The sequence below is a fragment of the Canis aureus genome, chromosome 6, assembly GCF_053574225.1.
Source record: "Canis aureus isolate CA01 chromosome 6, VMU_Caureus_v.1.0, whole genome shotgun sequence".
Lineage (NCBI taxonomy): Eukaryota > Metazoa > Chordata > Mammalia > Carnivora > Canidae > Canis > Canis aureus.
Genome location: NC_135616.1, coordinates 63,337,749 through 63,357,381, shown reverse-complemented (window position 1 = coordinate 63,357,381; position 19,633 = coordinate 63,337,749). Strand labels below are relative to the sequence as shown.

The 19,633-nt window shown below is 37.9% G+C and overlaps 1 protein-coding gene and 1 pseudogene across 2 annotated transcripts in view; one reads left to right on the top strand and one right to left on the bottom strand.

The window, feature by feature from the left end:
* Positions 1-19,633, top strand: part of C6H1orf21 (chromosome 6 C1orf21 homolog) — a 225,066-nt gene that overhangs the window by 120,704 nt on the left and 84,729 nt on the right. The gene's annotated exons all lie outside the window — the stretch shown is intronic.
* LOC144315234 (small nuclear ribonucleoprotein G pseudogene) lies at positions 5,786-6,081 on the bottom strand (annotated as a pseudogene).

The following is a 19,633-nucleotide window of genomic DNA, read 5'->3' as shown; positions in this document are numbered from 1 at the left end:
CATAGGCAGAGGGAGAAGCAGGCTTCCTGCAGGGAGCCCAATGCGGCACTCCCGGACCTGGGATCACAACCTGAGCCAAAGGCAGACACTCAACCACTGAGCTACCCAGGTGTCCCTGAAGTTAATTTTTTTAAAAGGAGAATAATAAAAGCAAAATTTGAATTTTGAACTTGGGAATGTGTAATGTAAGTGGGATTATGTCATTTTCTCATTATCTTAAAGATCCCCAATTTTCTGTCATTCTCTGACATTGATAAACAAAAGGCAGTTAGAAGAAAGCTCAGGGATCATCCAGCTTTGTTTATGTAGCTTAACTGTTTTACATATAAATAATTTAAAGGTAAATTACTCCAGACATCACAGTATTCAGTCCCTTCCTTCTCCAAAGCAAATATCTTGATTAATGAAAGACATTCCAGTCTGAGTTTTAAAGTGCTTCCTCTTACTATTTGCTAAAACATTGTGTTGTTTTCCTTAACATCTGTCCTTCGTAAGCTATTTCCCCTTAGGAGTTAATAAATTCTTTGATTTTGGGGTTTTTTTTTAATATGTATTTCCCTAAATTTACATATATGTCAATGGCTTTTGATTCACTATTTCTAGATATCTTTGTGTAAGTGAGAACATTCTTGTCTATCCAGTGTCCTAGCTCATGGTGGAGTGAGCTTTTGACATTATCCTTATCCATAGGGTCGAGGACTGATTTGAAACATGCTTGTCTAAGTCATCACTTCCTGAGTACAATCAAATTGTGATATAAAAAGAATGTTCTAATATGTTTTAGCAGGAAAGGAGAGTGGAATCAAACTTTAGGTGTGGCTACATCCTCCTCCTGCTTGCTGAGTTTGAGAGAGCTCCCATATGTATTTCCAGTGCATTATATTTCCAGTAAATGTCAGAGCAACCAGTTACAGAACTGAAAACTTGGCGATTAGGAGACATCTTTGAGTAAAGGAAATGCTCTAGAAACTGGTGAGAACTCTTTTTGGAGCAGTGATTTCCAGCTGGCGAACACTGGCAAGTGGCCCTGCCCCACTGCTAAAGGAGTTCTCTGTAGGCAGCTAGTGTTCTCCAAAGCACTGTATAGATGGACAGTCCAAAACCAGGGAAGAGTCTGTGATTCCATTTGTAACTGTAGATCACTAGGAGGGCTAAGTGCTTAAGAACCACAGTCACTATATCACTCTAAATAGGTGATAACTTAGGTGTATGAATATTATAAACATTAAATTAATAATGTTTATTATATTAAGATATAGACATTCCAATGAAGACGTTCTCCTAGTTGGGACCTCTTTTAAGTATCAATCTAAATTATTCTTTTTAACAAATACAACCATGGATACTTCTGTGACTCCACAGAGCAGCTAATATAGTAACAAAAGACCATGACTTTGAATTATCCCAATTTCCCAAGTCATTTAAACATTCTTACCACTCTTGGGAATAAGGTAAAAGAAACTGACAAGAGAAAAGCTGATATTCCAGACAAAGGGTCAAACTCTGTGAAGTACCTCTTCTCTCTCCCCTTTCTCCTTCCAAGTACAGGTTGGTTTGGAGCTCACTCAGGCTGGGGCTGGAGTTGGGTGGGTTGCCGGGGGTGTGGGGACATCTGGACTTGAGGTAGAGAATTTCTGGTTTATGGAAATTCAATAGGACTCAGGGTTCCCAAGCCAAAGTAAAGATGGAGAGTGGTTTGAGGGTATCTGACTTTAGACAAAGAGAACCTCTTCCTAGAGCAGCGTCGGAAACAATCACTTGAGCATATGACCTCTCCCTGAAGTTCACCTTCTAACTCAAGGATCGCATTCTCATTCCCTCTTCTCTCACACACATGATGTTGACATCAGCCTCTGGTTCTTCCACAGAATTAGAGGATCACCTAAACCTTTTAGTTTCTTAAGGGAATAACAGCTGTTATGAGTGGAGGGTTTGGGTAGTATTCTCTTTTTTACTATGTTTGTTGTGGCTTGAAAGGAATAGGGGAAAGAGTGCTACCTCGTCATCTTTCTTGGAAGACATCCTTTTTCCAGCTAGCCTTTTTGTGGTACCTGAGCCCGGCACATTCAAGGTCTTAACAGATTTTGCTGGCACTGTGGTGATTTGTTTTAGAGTAGAACAGAAGAGTGTATGTAATTCTTTAAGGATGAGGGATTTGTCGAATCAGCCTTCTAAGTTTCAAGTGTTGTACAGAGGCACAGTTCCTGATTCAGGAACAGAATATTATAAGAATAAAAGAATGTCCACCAAAGAGCTTTGTAAACATAAAGCCCAATGCGAATTATAGTGATTATTTTTGTTACTAGTTGAAAGGACACCTGGATGCAATTCTAAGGTTAGTTGTTATTCCATGGTAGAAACACAAGTAAAGCACAGCGTATATCATCATAGCACCTTTCACTCTCCCACCAAGAAGCGGCATCAAAGTATATACTCAGTAGATACAGAAATCAATGAATCAAAGGTGGGTTTTAGAGCAACTACTGTAATCATTCAAATAGCCAGCATAGCAAACCATGACTGAAATCCTATTTCAAATGGCTTTTTTTCTTTCCCATATTAATGCACTGAACTGACCATATGCAGATGAACAGTATTAGGGCCCTGGTACAGTGTGTTTCTTGAGTAAATCCGTATTTCAATGGATTCAATTCTCACTGGCAGCTAGGCATTGTCTGGGGCCTGAAAGAATATGAAGATTGGCGAGGCATGGTTGTTAGCTCTCAGGAAACTCCAGGAAACAGACAGATAGATATACTGTAAGTCTCTAATAGAGGCTTTTGAAGTCTTTGGGGAGAACCAGAATGGAGTGGGGGACCTTTATGGGATATCTAAGAAGATTCACAGAGCTGGCATTGCAGCAGAGCCTTGAGTGGAAAGCAGGCTTTCATTGGCAGATGAGATTGGGAAGGGGATTTCAAGCAACAGAATAATGAGAGCCAAGCACAGAGACACGGCATGAATAATGAGTGGGCTGGGAGGCTGATGGAGTGCGTTGTGAAGTGTTTTGGTTAGTTGGTGTGTTTTAGCTGGGTTTTTCTGTTTTTGTTTTTGTTTTGTTTTGTTTTCCGTCACCACATTAATTTCTGCTTTACAGAGCGCCACATGCTTTAGCCAGTTTGCAGCATTTGTAACTAGAGAATAAACAGACCTCTGCTCCTCTAATTTAAAGATGCAGGGTGTTGATAATGACTTCCCTTTTCTCAGTATTGTTGCAAAATGTGATTGCTTTTAAATATGCTTTCCTCTGATGCAAGGTGCCGTCTAAGAGTTGTTGAACGTAGTTACTTTTGACCTTTGCTTGCCCAGTAAAGGATAGCTTCTAATTTGTCCTCTGGAACTTCCCCCGTGTAACTTTCAAAAGTACAGCCAACACAAATAGAACCTTAGAGTTCGAGTTTTGGCCTCTTCTGCAAGAGCAATACCCTGATATTCAAATAGAAAGCAGGAAAGGAGCCCTCTTCAGAGCTTGATTCTGTTTGACCCCCATGGTCATTCTAGTTACTGGATTTATTCATCACACCGAAACATAAGCATTTTTTTACCCAAGTGGCTCAATTCTAACCACAGAGTGAGGGGAAATAAATGACATTTGAGAGAGCCACCAAAGTCTCCACCACGGTTATTAAAGTATCTGGAACAAAAACACAGTGGTGTGCCTTTTCTGCAGGTTGTTCATATTTCTCTCTTATCTCTTAATGCTGTGCTAAAAATAAAATCAAAGCATATACGTTTTACTCATCAGTTGGCAAACTCAGTGAGGTAACATCACTCGAAATTAATAATTTATGTCCTGGAGGTGAGAGTATCAAAAACACATAGTAATGTTTCTGAGTCTGGGCTTTGATAAGTCTCTCTCTCTCTTTTTGTGGACTTTATTTGTGAGCAAATAACACCCAGTATTAACAGAGATACGGGATTTGCTTACCACGTGATTTGTTTTTATAAAGTTCCCAGTAATTCTAACAATAGATTTTATACCTGTCATTCAGAAAAGATGGGAATAAATAACCAGGCATAAAAAATTCATACTTCATCTTTGGAGGGAGGAGAATGTATTATTTTAGCTTGTCAACATTATAATAAATATATGAAGATGCCATTGTAACTGCCTGCTTTGTGTTCATAGTAAGTCTAATTTAACTTATTTCCTCTGTACTTTGTGTGATAAGAGATGCCAAATTTCCTCCTCCTTTGAAAATTAAAACAATGGATAATGATGGTGATACTTTCTGAAATGTAATGAGCAGACTCCTTTTTTTTTTTTTTTTTTTTTGTTCCTGTCAGTGTGTGATGGTATACTACAGATTTTCATTTACTGACAGACTTCTCCTAACTAGATCGCTTCAGGGCTTGCTTAATTGGAGAAAAACCTTTTTTTAATATATATACTTTATGGATCTGTACAGTTGAGGGCACTTAGACCAGAAACAAGATAGAAGTCTGTTGATTGGAACTGGAAAATGAAGTAAAGACTGGTCTCAGAAATAAAGCAGAAGGTTCATTATTAGAAGTGAGATACAGCAGCACTGACATGAATCTGAGTTTCTCAAATGCTAAGCCGGGTTCCTTGACTTCTCCTGAAAAGGAATGTCAGGGAACACAAGCTGTGAGGAAAGAACAGAGAATCTCATTATAGTGAAATGCTTCACAGTCTGTGTTGATGCCTTAACATTCACAGCGTGTAAGCTCATGTCAAAGAATCAGCTGGCTGGGAGCTGGTGGGCTAATAAAACAAGATAAACAATACATAGTATTGGATTTGGTTGAATCCTGTTAGCCCCTTATCTAATTGTACTTTTTAAATTAACTTTTTCATGATTATATATGTGCTGCTCGAATTACTTTAAAACATTCTTGGGAAAAAAAAAAAAAAAAAAAAAAAACATTCTTGGGAAACACAGAAATGAATATAAATAAATAAAATCAGTCATAAATTATATAATAACTTTATGATTTATGCCTAATATACATATAAATTTTTTTTTCTGAACAATATAGATTCGGATCTCTTACAAAACTAAACATAGTCTCAACATGTATCCAGCAATCACAGTCCTAGAAAAACTGTTCAAGGGCACCTAGCTGGCTCAGTCAATAGAACGTGTAACTCTTGATCTTGGGGCTGTGAGTTCAAGCCCCACATTGGGTGTAGAGATTACTTGAGAAGAAATAAAATCTTAAAAAAAAAAAAAAAAGAAAACTATGATTAAGCAAAACCTTCATGTGAACATTGATAGCAGCTTTATTCATAATCACCAAAAAACTAGAAGCAACCAAGATGTCTTTTAAGGGGTGAATGAACAAACTAGTTCATTCAATGATAAAAAGGAATGAGCTACCATCCATGCAAAAACATGAATCTTATGTGCATATTGCTAAGTGAAAAAATCTAGTCTGAACAGTATATACAGTATGATTCTACCTATATGATATTCAGAGAAAGGCAAAACCGTAGAGGTGTGGTAAACAGATCAGTAGTTTCCAGGAGTTTATGGGAAAAGGAAGATTGATTAGGTGAATCAGAGGGGATTTTTTTTTTTTTTTTTAAGTATAGTTGTCATACGTTATATTACTTTCGGGTGTACAACATAGTGATTTTACAATTCTGTGTATTGCTCAATGTGCACCAGGATAAGTATAGTCACCATCTGTCACTATACAATGTTATAACAATGTATTACAATGTTTTTGACTATATTCTCTGTGCTGTACTTTTCTTTTGACTACTATAAAAGTTTAACAAAAAAGTTCAATATGAAGATGTATACAACGTGATTTTTATATTGTAGTAAAACAGGTACTATGGACAAGGGACATATGGAAGCAGTTGGTTTCTTCTGAGGAACACACCCATTGTTTATAGTCGTTCCAAAGCTTCTAATATGGTACTATTTCCTCATATTGCCACCATTCCAATATTGTTCTCTTGCCCACTAGTTGCCATTTCCTCACATTCATCCATGTGAATATGTTCACAAACGGATCGAACCCCCGGCAATATTCCTTGGACATGTCTGCCACCATTTAATTTCAATGATAATTTCTTGTCCATAAATTTTTTCAACTGAGGAAGGTGAGCTTTGCCTACTCAGCAAGCTCAAAGATACCTCCTATGCTGTACTTTTTATCTCTTTATGTCTTACCTATTTTATAAGTGGAAGTTTGTACCTCTTAATTTCCTTCACTATTTTGACCATCCCCACAACTCTCCATCCCCCTCCTCTCTGGCAACCACCAGTTTGTTCTCTGTACTTATGAGTCTGTTCACAGGGGATATTTTAAGGTAGTGAAACTATTCCTTATGATAAACTGTAATGGTAGATACATGACACTCTGCATTTGTTAAAATGCATAGAGCGCTACAACAAAGAGAGTGAACTTTAATGTTTATAAATTAGAAAAAAAACATCTAGGAAGTCACAGAATCCCAGAGTAGAATATAGACTGACAAAGGAATCTAATAACAGTATCATAAATACATGAAGTAACCTCCCTGAAAATGGTGGAGGGAGATGTGCTGACCTAAGTAACCTTGGAAATGAATGGAATCTGTCAAAACTATAAGTAAAAGTAACTGTATATAAAGCACTATACTCTTACTGTGGAGCTAAGAGTTAACAATTCTAAAAACACTACAATTAATTAGTAGTGGCTGGATAGTGGAGCCAGGTTTCTTCTCACTGTTGGAGTGAGAGGTTGTAAAAACACAAGGGAAGCATCTTGTGGCAGGATACCTAGGGTAGCTCAGTCAGTGAAGCACCTGACTCTTGATTTTGGCTCAGGTCATGATCTCAGGGTCATGAGATCAAGCCCCACTTCGCACAGAGCCTCTTTGAGATTCTCTCTCTCCCTTACTCCTCCTCCTGTTCACTCTCTTTTTCTAGGGGGGAATAAAAAGAGACACATCCTGTGGCAATGGATCAGAGTTGGAGACATCAGTGTGAATTGATAGCCTAATGGAGATACAGATGGATATGTGTAGAAATATTACTAGCTATGTGTAAATACACATACACAAGTGCACCTGCATATATTTGTGTATGTATACACATGTAGAAATGTGTACACACACACACAAACACACACACATACACACACACACTTTCTTGCTCTGTCAGCTAAGAGGGCCTAGAAGCAATGATACCCCAGTAGCAACAAGCATACCCGCCACCCAGATCTTGTGTCTAGTACAATTCTGGAAAAAAAGGAACCAAGACTCCTTGGGTAAATGGCTTATCAAAGGGCTAGGGAGTATATATGATGATCCTGGAGCATTTTGTTGTACTAGAAAATTAGGAAGTACCAACATGCACACATCACATACACACACAATGATGAGGTATGTAACAGGGACACAAGAATCAACTGAAAGAACTGTCAATGGCCAAAGCTAAAACAACTGAAGCAACAAAATTAATAATACCATTATTAGATTGTGCTGTAAATCTAGTATAGCAAACAATGTATTTACTTTAAACAAATTATAAAATAAATATGAGTCCATAATAATATAAATGACAGAATAAATAAATGGAGAAGAATCGATAAGTCTCCCGTGCCAAATAAGTCCAAATCATTTATGGAGTTCTCTGTCCTCAAGGAGGCAAAGCATAACTTCCTACTTCTCAAGTGTGAGCTCTGCTTGGTGACTTTCTTAAAAAGAATACTTAAAGAATATGGGGGAAAATAGATAACTTTACTGTGGAGAAACCTGACACATTATCTGAGCCAGGTGCTCAAAATTAACCATGATAAGTTATGTTGATAGCATAAATCCTTGATATACCATGATGAGAATGGCATTTTATCTCTGTGGCCTTCCTCCAAAAATCTCTAACCTCAGTGTAATCATGAAAAGAAACATTAGACAAGCCCAATTGAGAGACATTCTACAAAAAAAAAAAAAAAAAAAAAGACCAGTACTCCTGAAAATAAGGTCATCAAAAGCAAGTAGAATCTGAGAAACTGTCACAGCCAAGAGGAACATAAGTAGACATGGCAATTAAATGTAATATGGTATTCTGGAAGAGATCCTGGTATAGAAAAAGGACATCAGGTAAAACCACAGGAAATATGAATATCTTATCAATGTTTATTCATTATTGTGACAAATGTCCCATCCTAATGGAAGATGTTAATAATAGAAGAAACTGGATTTCCGGTATATATGGGAACTCTGTAGTATATTGACAATTTGTCTGTAAGTGTAAAACTATTCTAAATTATGACAGTTAATGAAGTATTGAAAAATAGACCTGTCCTAGGGGAGGGCATGAAGGTGAAGGGGATTAAGAGTACACTTACCACAAAGAACACTGAGTCATATATAGAATTGGTGAATCACTCTATTGTACACCTGAAACTAATATAACACTGTACATGAACTATACTGGAATTTTTAAAAAATGGACTTGTCCCGTACACACTGTGAATATACAATTTGAAGGTACCATAATTAGCCTTCCATTCATTTAGGATGCAGAATTAAATATATAAATGCAGCTGGACAGTACCATTTCACTGGCTGCTAGAGGGTTGGGATCATTCAGGTTTCAGATTCCTGAAAAAAAGCACCCGTGCTCTGTTGTGGACAAGGAGTCTTAAAATCTACAAAGTTCCTGCCTTAACCTCAGGGCAGCCTGTAGTCTTGTAAAGTAGATAAATAAGCAGAGATGAAAACTCTCTGAACTGGATATTATTGGTCTTACTCAGTTGTAAATAATATTCTTAAAAGTTACTTCTTAAAAGTATCCATCAGTTTGGGAGCACATTGAGATTACCTGCTAAAAACCTCCTTTATTTTTAAAGTTTTGGTTATTATGATTATTTTCATAACATCAGTTTCCATGGAAAAGTAACTTCCAGTTTCAAAATCTTAATTTGTCATCACATTATAAAATTTACACTGTGTACTCTTCCTATTGTATTTCTTTTTTCTTTTTTTTTTTTTTAAATTTTTATTTATTTATGATAGTCACAGAGAGAGAGAGAGAGTCAGAGACACAGGCAGAGGAAGAAGCAGGCTCCATGCACCGGGAGCCCGATGTGGGATTCGATCCCGGGTCTCCAGGATCGCGCCCTGGGCCAAAGGCAGGCGCCAAACAGCTGCGCCACCCAGGGATCCCTTCCTATTGTATTTCAATGAGCTTCTAGTTTTATCTATTCATTTAAATTTATCCTTTTGTTTCATGACATTTTTCTCTTCTATCATTTGGTTTTTGTGGGGGTTTTTTGTTTTATTTTTTCATTTTTTTAACCAAGAAATCCCATCAGCATTAAGAAAGATTGGTTTAGGGTTCTGATTGTGTAAGCAGAACCCATATCAGCATTGTGGTATACATAGGAATTTTGTGATCAGATCATGAACTGGGTCTAAAGAATAAACTACAAATTGTAGTGGTTTGTTAGGCAGCAATAGATAATCAGTTCAGTAGTGTTGGTTTTAACTGATCAAAAGAGTAGAAGGAAGGGTGGTTTCTCTGGGTAGCAGAATTGAAGATCTTTTCTTTTTTTTTTTTTTTTTTTTCCTTTCTGCATTTAAAATGTTTTCCTCCTTAGTGAACACTTAACGACTTTTAAAACTTGGGCAAAGGAAATTATACAAAAAACATTTAAAACACAAGGAGTTACAACGAAGCAAAACATCATGCTACCTCAAATGTTGGTTGCTCTTTTTTTGTTAAGAGGGAGAGAGAGAGAGGGCTGGGAGTTGGGCAGTGGGAGAGGGAAAGAGAATCTTAACACAGGCTCCACACTTGGTGGCAGAGACCAAAATGGCAGGGGCCGGGGAGGCCCTCGATCTCAGGACCCTCAATGACCTGAGCTGAAATTATGAGTCAGGTACTTAAACAACTGAGCCCCCCAGGTGCCCCTGTGGCTCTAGTTCTTGTAATGGAAATCTCTGAGAGTGGCAGGAAAAGGAGAGTTCACCCAGTTTCTAACTCGAGAATCAGTGGAAACTTCATTTGGCCATAGTTGGCATAATAAATGAACGAATGCCGCCCTTATATAACTTTTCAGGACTTAATAAACTAGAGAGGGGAACACATTCACCATGTGGACAAATTACTTTGTCTTTTTTAGGAGTTCTTTAAAAGATTCAATGAAAGTACTGTTGTTGTGAAACTCTTTCCATTATTTAGCAAAATGGCAATAATTTTTAAATCTTATTGTTAAAGTTAATGACAGAAAACTTGAGTTAACCAAATTGCCCCAGGAATGGAGTGTGCTAATCAAGCAACCATAATTTCTTTATTCTTGCCTTGTTATTGAACAGTTCTTAAAATGTATATATATATAATTTGCCCTCTCTTTATTTATAAGGGCAAGATTTTAAATAGTAGTAAATTTTTCTTTCATGATTCAGTATCTTGCCTGCCCTTAAGGTCATTGTTAAAACAAACAAAAACCAAGCAGTAGCTCCAGAGGCTGAAGAGATTTGACAGACTCTGTGCTGGCCTTCTGACAGCCCCTAGGAAAAAAGAGTTTATTTTTTATCTAAACATTATTTTCTCTTATACCTAACCTTCAGGAATTTTTAGAACATCCTTCTGTTCCCAGCATTTTATTCTCTTTTTTGGGATCGTTAGTGCTGAATTCTCTCTCATCAGCTCAGGTGGAATTTGGCAAGTAATATAAAAGTAAATCAAGTTATTGGCATTCTGAGGCTGTCCAGGGACTAAATCATGTTTGGCTGTTGCTTTGAAAAAGGAGAATAGTTTGACAGCATTATGGTAAACTGACTCCATATTTTCTAATCATTTTGCCAAGAACCCATTCTGGTTTTTTTTTCTTTCTTTTTTAATATTTTATTTAAATTCAATTGACCAACATATAGTATAACACCCAGTGCTCATCCTATCAAGTGCCCTCTGTAATGCTCATCATCACCCAGTTACCTCATCCTCCCTGCCCTATTTCCCCTGCTGCAACCCTTTATTTGTTTCCCAGAGTTAGGATTCTCTCATGGTTTGTCTTCCTCTCTAGTTTTTCCCTACTCAGTTTCCCTCCTTTCCCTTATAATCCCTTTTACTGTTTCTTATATTCCACATATGAGGGAAACCATATGATAATTGTCTTTCTCCAACTGACTTATTTCATTCAGCATAATACCCTCCGGTTCCACCCACATCAAAGCAAATGGTAGGTATTCATTCTTTCTGATGGCTGAGTAATATTCCATTATATATATATATATACCACCCCTTCTCCCACTGTTTTCTTGACAAAATATCAGCTTTGAATACCTCTGTATGCCAAATTTATTGAGAAGTAACCCAAAATATAAAAATGTTTATGTAGACACATTTTCATAGTCCCTCGATTCTTTATAGAAATAACCCTCATCTAGAAAATTGCTTAGCTACCACTTAGGGTATGTGTCAGATTTTAACATATCCCCTGCCCCCAAAATCTACTCGCAATTGCTTTAAAGAAATAGTTGCTTCATTCTAGAAGAAAACCAGCACACTGTTCTTATTATCTACTGTGTAACAAGCCTCTCCAAAATGCAGTGTCTTAATAAGTTATTATTATGTCACGGTTCTGTGGATTAACTGAGTTCAGCTAGACAGTTCCTGCTTAGGATCTCTCACACAACTTTCATTTAGGTGCTGGCTTACGTTGCAGTTATCGTAAGGCTTGCTGGGCTGGATGTTCAAGGTGGCTCCTTCATAGGGCTGGCAATTGATGTTGACTGAGCTCAACTGGGGCCATCAGCAAATGACTTTTCCACATAGCTTGGGTTTCTCACAACATCGTGGTCTGAGGATAGTAGTCATGCTTCTCATCATACAACTGGCTTCCTAGAAGCAGTAGCACTTCTTCCCATTCTGTTTATTAGAGCAGTCACAGAGCCTGCCCATATCCAAGGGAATGGAAAAATAGCCTTCAACTCTTAATTGGGAAAGTAGCAAAGTTTCATGGCAGAGGAGCACCAGAAACAGGAGATACTTGTAGCAGCTATCTTTGGGAACTGCAATCTGCTGCAACCACCAGCCTGTTCAAATTTCAGGATGGGGAAGGACCACTTTCTGTGAAAAGCATGATGGACAATCCCACTGATTTCAGATCGAAAATTTAGATCATGTCCTTAGATCTATTTTTTATTCTGAAAGAAAAGCTGACAGAGAAACACATTTACCTCATGCTTGTGTCCTGAGGTAGACACCTTTGTAAGTACCAAATAATACCCAAAGAGCTAAATGTATCTAATCCAGGGTGACAGGCAAACAAAAACCAGTTCTGTTATTCTTAAGGTCTTCTCAGATATAGGCTAACTTCAGTAATGAGCCCAGAAGAAGCAGTCTAACACCAAACCTAGCCAAGCTACTTTCTAACCAGATGACCTTACTCAAACTCCATATGCCTTGATCCCTTATCTATAAAATAAAAATGATTTATACTTTCCTGGACTGTTTTGAGGAATAAAGTAAGTGATTTTTAAAAATGGAGTCTCCTAACTAATTTCAATTTTTAGTCTATTTTCCCAATGTGATGGTTGATATTGGGTCATTGTGTTTAAAGTGGAAGATCGCCATCTTAGTCTTAATGTCTAAATTTCAAGTTTCAATTAGTTCATATTATTGGAATTTAAGAAAGAATAAAGTGTATTTATAGTACAAGTAAAAATGTGTGTTTAACTAGAATTTGTCATCACTCATTAATGAGGAAAAACTGTGTCTATCTCTAGCGGCCCTCTTGTCTCAAGAGTCTGCTAATTAGCTAAATGTTTGGCATATCTCAGTAACCCTATAGCCTGCGTAATTAAAATTAGCTCTGAACACACAATATCATATATCTTCTCTTCCTTTTTGAAGGCATCTTCTTCAACTGAGAAATTTCTAATAATAGTTCCTCAGCACTGAACTGATGTCAGGATAAAGAGAGAGAACATGTCCACCAAATGAATCTTCTTATTCTGTGCATTTTTAAAGAAATGTTAAGTGGGAAACATTTTTACTTTCTTAAAAGGTTCTATTCTGTTTTTAGAGAAAAAAAAAAATAGATCCTGTATAGTTAGAGCTCCCAGTAATTTCCTAGTCGTTGAAGAGAGTACACAAAGATTTAACATAGATGGACAAGTATTTTATTTTATTTATTTATTTTTGATGGACAAGTATTTTAATTATTGAAGTTGTTCATTTAATATTTACACGAAATTCTGGGTGCATTATAGAATCAAAAAGTTTTTTTTTTTTTGGGATCTGGCACTGGTATCGTGGGGCATGGTACAAGTTGAAATATTTTCTTAAGAACCCAGGGAGAGAAAAATGCCTCAACTACATTTATTTATTCATTCATTCACTCAACAAATATTCCTTAATCACCAGGTACATGCCAGTTACTGTCCTTGGCTTTAGGGATTATGTATAATACCTATAGTCCTATCTAGAAGGAGAAGGCAAACTAGTGAGCATGCAGTTTCCATAGAATATGCTAACAGGCTTAACAGGTAACCACATGGCACTACACACCCTTAACCCAAACATAGTACATTAGGAAATCCAAGTGGCAGATCTCTTTTATGTTCTCATTTAGCTAAACTATCTCCATCAAAGCTCTTTGAAAAACAGTAAAGTATGGGCTTCTGATTGATGGTCCATCCTTTGTACATAGCAAAAGGTGCTCTAGTGTTGACTGGTGGTGCCTGGAAACATCCTCCCAGCTGGAAGTATTTGCTTATTCAGCAATTAGTAGTTGGGTCCTTATCATGTACTGGGAACTGTGCTTAAAGCCAGGAATACAGCAGTTCACAAAACTGTGTAAAACATGGTGTTTGCCTTTGTGCAATATAATTGGGAAGAAACAGCCTGGTAAAGAAACATAGAAACAATATGGTAGATGCTGACTTACACACACAAATTACTATCTAAAAGAGCAGAAGACAGGGGCACCTGGCTGGCTCAGGCAGTGGAACATGTGACTGTTTTGTTTTGTTTTGTTTAAAGATTTTATTTTTATTTATTCATCAGAGACCCAGAGAGAGAGAGAGAGAGGCAGAGACACAGGCAGAGGGAGAAGCAGGCTCCATGCAGGGAGCCCGATGTGGGACTTGATCCTGGGACCCCGGGATCACGCCCTGGGCCGAAGGCAGACGCTCAGCCGCTGAGCCACCCAGGGATCCGAACATGTGACTGTTGATCTCAGGGTCATGAGTTTAAGCCCCACATTGTGTGTGGAGCCTACTTACTAGATAGATAGATAGATAGATAGATAGATAGATAGATAGATAGAAGGAAGGAAGGAAGGAAGGAAGGAAGAAAGAAAGAAAGAAAGAAAGAAAAGAGAAAGAAAAGAAAGAAGAAAGGAAGAAAAGAAAGAAGAAAGAAAGAAAAGAAAAGAAAGAAAGAAAGAAGAAAAGAAAAGAAAGAAAAGAAAAGAAAAGAGAAGAGATCAGGGAACAATGCCTCTTGAGATATGGGGAGGTGGAACTTGGAGGGATGAAGAGAGGTTTTGAGAAAGCCCAGGTGAGGAACAGAAGCAGCTAAGCCTGAGGACTTAAAAGGTCATGGTGTCAACTCAGAAGTCCCCAAGATCTAGAGTGAGGAGAGTGTGGACCATGACCAAGCTCAAAGGACTGTGTATACCAACTTAGCAAAAATTGGAAGCATCATTACATAGTCGAAGCACCTGGTTGGCTCTGAACTCAGATGTTCAAATTTTGGCTCTCTTGCTCATTAGCATGTTACATAACCTCTGAGCCTGAATATCCTGAGGACACAATTATGGTACCTCCGCAATGGGTTGTTGTAAGGGCTACATAGAATAATGCAAGGAAAGCCCTTTAGTGCAGTGCATGCAACGCTTGAAGATACTCGGTACAGGGTAGCAGTTGCTCTTGTGCCTAGATTTGATCCCATGGGCACTGGAAAGCTATTGAAAGTTACTGTTATCTTGCTACCCTCTCTGTAGATGACTGAACTTCCTTGTGTGTCATCTTAAAAAGTTGTTTTGATAGTTAAACATGGTAATATTTGTAAAGTGCTTAGAACAGTGCCAGGTACATAGTAAGTGTTTATGACATAATTTAATCCTCTAAAAGATCAAAATAGAGTGTTTTCATTTTCTAGATGAGTAAGCTAGGTTCAGAGAAGCTAGGCTCCTTGCCTAAGGTAGTACAGCTAATTAAGTATGCGACCCACATCCAGCCTGTGTTTCATTTCATATTACAGCAATGGCATCTTAAAATTTGATTTTTAAAAGATAATACAAAATCTGATTACCACATTTTTCATTTTTGTGAATTCTCAGCAGATGGCTTCTGTCCTTGCTCAGGTGCAAGTAAGTTTTTACAGAGTGGCAGTCATAGCCGGCTTGGAACTCTGCATTCCAGCTTTTTCTTAGCATTAGATCATTTTCCATTTTCCTTTATAGTCATGTTAAATTTTAATGGATGTGTAAAAGTACTTTAAATTGATTTCCTCAGCTTTTATCCTGCAGTTGGGTATTGAGTATTTCCTATTTTTCATTATTACATAGCATATAATGCTTCTGTAAGCATGCCCCCAAATATAGTCATATTCTTCTGTTGATTTATTTCCTTCGATAAGTTTCCAGGAGTGGGCTCATTGGGTTGATAGTTATGAACAGTTTTATTGTTTTTGACATACCTCTCCTTGTGCCTTCCACTGGCAGTGTTCAGAGACTACGGTTTCAACACTAAGATAAAGGGGCCCAACTGGTAGCCTGGCCAGCAATGTGCAGTTTACTTTTTTAAAACTCTTACTGATTGAATTCGCCCAAGGCCATTTTATTTTTTGCAAGTTTTGATTAGTATTTTCATTCTTTAAAATGGAGTGTCACCTAATGTAATGGCCTTTTATGTTTTCTTTTTACTCTTATTTTTATTATCCAATTAATAAACATCTCTTGTGCATCTGAACCAGACCTGGACTCCCGTGTCTTGAAAACAGAAAGAGAGTGAAAGAGAAGAGATTTTACAGTCTGGCAGGAGAGCTAAGTGACTGAAAGCCCATTTTTGGCTTCATGTGATAAGGACTATGATAGATATCCACATGTAGTAGGAAGGAAGAGGGCAAGGAAGAGCAAATTTGAATAGAATGGCTCTTGAGTGGTTTTGAAAAAGATACAGATTGTATGTTGTTGTATGTACATGTGTATGAATAGAATGGCTCTTGAGTGGTTTTGAAAAAGATACAGATTGTATGTTGTTGTATGTACATGTGTATGTGTGAGTGCATTTAGGCAGATACAAATACGTGTGTGTGTATCAGTGTGTGTTGTGTACAGAAATCTGGGCATGTATAATAATTGGTCATTATCATAGGATGACAAACGGAGCATTTGCCCAAAGCCAGATGTACCTACTGATAAGGAGATGAGCAAAGACAGAGCAGCCCCATAAAAGAATGGAAAGAAAAGGACAGGGAAGTGGGAGAAAAATTGGAGGACAGCCATGGGAGGAAGGGATATAAAGAGGAGCGGTAGCCTCTTCCGGATGATTGGATGATTGAGTCTGGGAGCATCTGTTGAATTGAGCTATTAGCATTGGTAACCTTGGTGGAAGCAGTGCCTTTTTGAAAAACAAAGTCAGTCTGATATTCTTTTATCTTTCAATGCTATTCTGCATATAAATACCTGTCCCTACATGGGATGTAGTGTAGTAGAGGAGTCTGTGCTTCAGGGTCAGATAGACCCCAATTCAGATTCTGGCTTTGCTACTTGCTAGCTGGGTGATCTTGGGCAAGAATCTAATACTTTTATGATCTTCACAAACTTCACAGTATTTTACGTAAACTCTTTTACAGTGTCTTGTGGGCTCTTGGGATTAAATGAACTGATGTCTTTAAAATGCTTAATGCAATGCCTGGCAATAATAGGTCCTCTGTAAATAGTAGCTGCTAGAATGATCATTATTAACTCCAATGTACTAGTGATTATTTTTAAACATATCCTGTACATGCTGTGTTCTTCTAGTCATAGCAGAGCAGGAGAGTGAGGTGGTTAATAGCTGGGTTAGGATCCCACTTAACTCAGGGACTTGGGCAAATTACTGTGTCACTCTGGGCCTCAGTTTCCTCATCTGTGAAATGGCGACAAAAATAGCACCCATCACGTAAGATTCTTTTAAGGATTAAAATACTGCTCTGCTATGACTGGTTATATATGTGTGTGTGTGTGTGTGTGTGTGTGTGTGTGTGTGTGTACACACATACATATTTCTTAAACTGTCTTTCTAATTTTGGAGTGTCTACTGTATGGAAGCTGACTTTAAATTCTATTTCTGCCTGTTTGGGAGGTTGGGATCAGATCTATCAGAGATGAATTCTTTTTTTCTCCGCTGTCCCACCCTTTCAGTAATCAGCAATGTGATTTCTCCAGTTGAGATTGTAGATCAGACCATTTTAAGGGGACATTTCATCTTGCCCAGCCATGTGGGGATGGGGGGGGCGGTCTTGGTGGTCCTCTATCTGGTGTACGTCTTGGCCTCAGAGATGCACCTGTCCCTGTACCCTATCCAGGCTTGCCATTGGGCCATGATGCTCACTCCCATGAAGATGTTAGTTAGTTGTAGAGAGGGTCCATCCTAGAGTAGGTGGGACTGTCTGAGGGAGGCCCTGCCAAGGCAATCCTGAGTCTCCAGGGTTTCTTTGAATCGCCAACACCTGGTACTTTACCTGGTCCACAATAACTACTCCAAAGAGGATTGCTGAGTGAAAGGAACTTGTCTCCTTTTCTTTCCTGTCTCTGATAATAATGCATTTCATTTACATGTTACCCAGTAGTTTACAGGGTGCTTTCATGGCCACCTGCTCGTTGGAACCTCACACACTGTGAGGAGGGTACAGCAGGTATTTTCATCTCTATTTTAAACTAATTTTAAAAAAGAAAAGAAAATCTCAGAGGGGTACTCCCTGCCAACTATTGCCTGAGATTTACTTTGGAATGAGGTATGATTTAGATTTCAATTTTATAAATGTAAATTGCCTGGAGTTAAGGAGGCAGAAAACTCAGAGAAGAAACTCAAATCTGGGTCTTCTGATTCCTAGTGTAAAGATATTAATTGCCTCTTATTAATAGCTTTTCTACACCATAAATTTTTTGTTTCTTTCTGCCTTACTGTAAAAGATAGAACAAAAAGACACCATTATAAATTTTTATTTCTTTTACAGATTTAGTTGGTATTTTTTTTCCATTTTAGTTTAGGATCCTTTCTTTTTCTTTTATCCCTGCAATGATTCAGCAATCATACATTGAACATCTGTGTGCCAAGAACTGTCTCAGATGTTCAGAATAAAATTAGGATGTGATCCCTCCTATTGAGGTGCTCATAACTTACCATATGTGGATGCATAAATAGTTAAAGTACAATTAGACCAGTGATACTGTAGGTGTAGGGAAGTCTAGGGAATGAATGTGTCTCCGTGGGAGTAGAAGAGAGGGCAAGCAACAAGAATACTTCATGGACAATAAATAGAAAGAGGCAGACGGAGTCACTCCAGGCATAGAGTACAAAAGGATGGGGAGAGAAAGTCCTCAAATGGAAAGGGTCCAAGGTTATGACAAAAAGGAACAATGAGGGTCTTAAGAGGCAGCATGGGCAGACTTGAAGATCTTATGATGTTAAAGCTCAGACATTCTCTAGGCGGAAGGAAGCCCTTGATATTTTTTTAAAACAGATAGATGACATCAGATTTAAAAAATAACTAACATTAATGTGTTCCGTTCTAGAAATTCTGAGTTCCAAATTGAAGATTGGGAAAAGTAGAAGTGAAGTGAAGCAGAGAACACTGTATTGCAGGAAAGTGAGCCCCATTCATACTAACTATGAATTCTGCTAGTAGCAAAAATGACTCAGGTCAGCTGTGTGTGAACTCAGGAGGGGTGGGAAAAAATGGAACCAAATGATATTGCATTTTGATGGCTGGTTGACTGCAATTTTAGTTGTCCCTCATTCTATGATGTTAAGACTCAGTATCAGCCCTCTAAACATGGGGACACTAAGTAGAACCCAAAAGAAAAGCTTCTAAGTGATATTCCAAAGGAGAGAAGGAATTCTGGTTTTCCATAAACCATATCCAAAGCTTAAACCAACAAGGTCAGATGTTTTTGCTCTCTGAAACTGTTCCCAGCCATTTCGCAACTCCTTAGAGCATCAGATGCATGAACCACGTCAAATAGCATAATTCCTGTTGAATGTCATTTAAAACAGCACATGAGGATATCAAAGAAGTGGTGAATTGAGAACCTTTTTTCCCCCTTCTTTTCCTATGAAAAAGTTAACTAAAAGCACATGTGGTTTAATGGGTGGACTTCATTTTAGTAAATTAAGCCTGTGGTTTCTTCTATGTGTACTTAAATCTGGGTGCTTACACCATCAGAGCCAAATTCCAATCACATCTGAAAGCTTACTGTTCCCTCTCAGAAAGAAGTACAAATACAGACAACCCACTGATTATCTTCCTCTGGACTTTGGGAAATGTACTTCAAGAATATCTTCTGACAGTTTGGCTATTGCCTCAACCACAACCTTTAGAATTTCTCATTAGCTCTGAACCCTGGCAATCTACATTGAATTGAATAATTTCTATTAATAGGCTGTAGTGATAATCCTAGGAAACTTGAAATGGTATACTTCTTAGCATTAAGTTCTATTGTTCCTCCTGCT